Source organism: Stylophora pistillata, chromosome 4 (genome assembly GCF_964205215.1).
Source record: "Stylophora pistillata chromosome 4, jaStyPist1.2, whole genome shotgun sequence".
Taxonomy (NCBI): domain Eukaryota; kingdom Metazoa; phylum Cnidaria; class Anthozoa; order Scleractinia; family Pocilloporidae; genus Stylophora; species Stylophora pistillata.
Window position 1 is genome coordinate 28,781,650 of NC_142522.1, and position 3,934 is coordinate 28,785,583.

The following is a 3,934-nucleotide window of genomic DNA, read 5'->3' on the forward strand; positions in this document are numbered from 1 at the left end:
CTGCCTTGTTCTGTATTTTTATCATCGTGTCGGTCTATAAGACATCGTCTACGAGCTAACTTTCCCTTATTGTTCATGTTCTTCTCTCCTCTCCGAACCCACAACTCCGACGGGTTTCGTTTTATCCGTTGCGCACCATGTCTACTTCGCCCCCCCCCCCCCTGAAAAGTACTTGACATATTAGCGATGGGTTAATTTTTGATAAGTAACACCTGAAAGGTTTTGATGAATCCCTGATAATGAAGAAATATACATGTGAACGCATACTAAATACACCCTTATCACGTAGCGCCATCTTGGATTGCGTGGCGCACCAAACCGAGGTTGAGTGGGCATAAAGTTTGAGGGTGCATAACTTGCAGTTATTGCAAAAAGATATACATCGACGAAACAGGCAGAAGACTAGGTGACCGATCCCGAGAACACCTTCGAGACGTGGAAAAGAATGACAAGGACACATCGAAACCAGTCGCTAGGCATTTTAATTTACCTAATCATTCTAAGCATCATATGGCAATCTGCGGTCTTTCCTTACACTTGGGTAGCACGGGAAGTCGTAAAAATCTTGAACAAAAGTTCATCTTTCAAACCGGCAGTCTAAATCCCACAGGGATCAACGAACGCTTTTCATTCCACTAATTTATTCTTGTTTTCCTCGTTGCCGTGTTCCCACTAATAACGTAGCTCCATTTTCTGCCTTTAAAAGCACACACACAACCCACAATTCCTCTATATTCGCTCCGACAAAGGGCTAACGCTCGAAACGTCAGCTTTTGTAATCGTTACGGTGGCCAATTTACCATTTCAACTTTGTTGATATATCCCAATTATTGTGTTACACTTAGTCTATTGTTTAAAGTAGAGATATGGCAAAAGTAAGCATGGCCCAGGATCATTGCTCTGTTAACTTCTTTGCAAACGTCAAGAGAAATCAGAGTGGCGAGAATTTATCGTTTTTCAACTTTCCTTCAAATTCTTTATTGAGATCGACATGGATTGCCGCCATAAAGGGAGATGAAGGGCTAGATTTTGAGGTAAGAATCGAGCCGTGACCGACGAGTTGTCAGACGCGTGTTATATTATTAGCGACCGACCTTTTCCTTTTTTTACAATCGAACTTAATGTTTCTGAAGCAACAACTTAAAAATGCTTAGTTGAAGTCTCGAAATGTGGTGGTGAAGCAAATGCTGTAATACCTATCAGATATATCGTAATGAGATCATTGGTGTATTTGTAGATCTGCTGGGGAACAATGAACTCAAATTCTCGATACTTGATTCTCAATCTCGGGTGGACAAAGTTCGTAGTTATTGATGTTGCGAGAGAAATGATACTTTACTTTTGGTCTATTAATTGTATATCACTCGGGCCACACGTGAAATTAATGAAAACGTTAGATGAAGACAGCGAGCCAAAGGTTGGACCCTCGAATTCCCTTGTTTCGTTTATTTTTTCTTTTTAACGTCTATTCGCGATGAAAATTTTCATTCATCAAAGTTCCAGGAGATAAACTTATTCGTCCACAGAATATTAAAAATATGCCGGGTACATTGGATTCATTATCTAATCAGTTCTAGCTGTAAAATTTTCATCTTTGGCCTGATTGTTGAGAACATTCTTAAAATAATTTGTGCATTTTTTATACACTCTAAAAAAGTCTCAAAATAAAATGGATTGTGTCGTCAATATTCTGTTGCTATAATTGTTTTCACCTTTAGTATTTTGGTGATATTATCGTCACGAGGCAGGGAATTACAAGCTTAAGTGTTTTTTAACATTACAACAGCAGTTGGTCTAATAACGTGTACACGGCCAGCAAGTAAGAAGAATTATCTGGGTGAGTTACAATGAACAAAAGAAATGATAAAAAAATGTGAATTATACCTAAGTAACTGATAAACATTGCCACCAGTTAAGTTGTCACCGAAAGGATTTGACTTTAACGACATAACGAGAAATGATCTTCTGAAAACAAGGTTAAGGGTTTTATTCTATTTCAGACTGTTTCTTGATTTGCTTTGCTCTGTCTTGTTTCGATTTTTTTTCTCGGGTAAATAACTACTCCACCAAAAATTCCAGCTTACGACCCTGTGATTAAATACGAGGGCCTAAAAATGCGCACGTAACTTAAACGCAACTTCTACAGGTGTTATACAAATAAAGAACACAGGTTCTTTAATCATTCATACATACATACATACATACATACATACATATACTTTATTTAATCTCGAATTTGGAGTAGCTAAAGAATAAGCTAGTATCTTCGAGTTACAAGTATAATTCTAAATACTACTAAAATGTAAAATGTAAAATTGTAACATTCTAAAATTTAACTATGAGAAAGAGTCATACTGTAGAATCTTGCGCTTGAAATCAGAAAAGTCAGACGTTCTAAAAGAGTCCGGAAGAGAGTTCCATAGTTTTGAAGCCATATATGAAAAGGAGTGAAGACCATAAGTAGTAGTTTTTGTAGACGGTAGAGACAAAATATAATTTCCGCGTAGATTATAGGATACAGACCGGAAACTAAACATATTCTTTAGATAGCCTAGATAGCAGTTAAAAAACAAGCTCTTGTACAATATAATTAGGAAAGTCTGAAGGCGTCTTTTATACAGAGATTTGGAGTTAACTTTGCTAAGTAGAGAGTCATAGGGAGAATTATAATCCTGCAAGATAACTCTAAGAATTCGCTTGTTTAAAGTATCTATCTTCTCAGTACTACGCGCACCACAAAAGTGCCATACAGACGAACAATAGTTAAAATGTGGCATAATAAAAGCCTTATACAATCTTAGTAGAGTATCTTTAGAGATAAGTTTACGAAATCTTAGCATTACATTGAACTGGCCATTTATCTTCTTACAAATAGTTGATATATAATTATCAAAACGCAACCTATTGTCAATATTTATTCCAAATATATCCAAAGAATCTTTTAATGGAAAAGAGAAGGAGTGGCCTGTTTTTCCCAAGACTATAGCCTGGTGTTTTGTCTCATTTACAATCATTCCATTGCTGCGATACCACTTAATTGCAACTCTCACTTCCCGACAAATACAGTTCTCTAGAGCTACTGGGTCGACATCAGAAGAGTATAACTGATGATCGTCCGCATATGCGTGAAATTTACCTTGCGTAACCGAGTAAAACAAGTCGTTGATGAATATATTAAAAAACACAGGCCCCAAAACACTTCCTTGCGGAACTCCTCTTTTAACACCTTTCCAACTGAAAAAGGTGTCCCCAATCTTGACTCTCTGCTGTCTCCTCGAAAAATAATCCTTGAAGAGTGCTAAACTTCTCTCTCCCACACCATAAGCTTTGAGTTTTGCTAAAAGTAGATTGTGTTGAATAACATCGAAAGCCTTAGAAAGATCCATTGAGACTACCGCAACTAATTCCCCTTTATCGAGCGTAGCCCTCCAGTCCTAAATTAACTTTAGCAGCGCCGTCTCGCAACTGTAGAACCTTCTGTAAGAGCTGATTCATTTCTACAGTACATTCAGTACCATGCATTTATTGAAAAAAACTAGAAACACTATTTGATAACCACTTACAAAATAGGTGCAGTTTTGATAAGTATTTCCACAAGTTGTAGATCGCTAAACTAGAGTAAGAAGATCTCTAAAAGGCCCCAATAAATTCTAGTCAGACAATCACAATATGAGCAGACTAACATTTTTTTTTTCACTTCTTGTTTTTTGATCGGAACTTGTTTCACTTGGGTTTTCTGTTTCTCCTCTAGATTTTAATTGTATATCAATATTTGGCAAAAGTAAATGTTTTGTCAGACATTTAACAGTAAAATACCAGCCTGCTCGTGTTTTTGAAATTTTAATACCGTATTATTTCAATATCTCAACAGTGACATTTCGTCCTTCCTTTAACGCTGGAATTTTCAACAACTAACATTTTCTTTTCAGTTTCT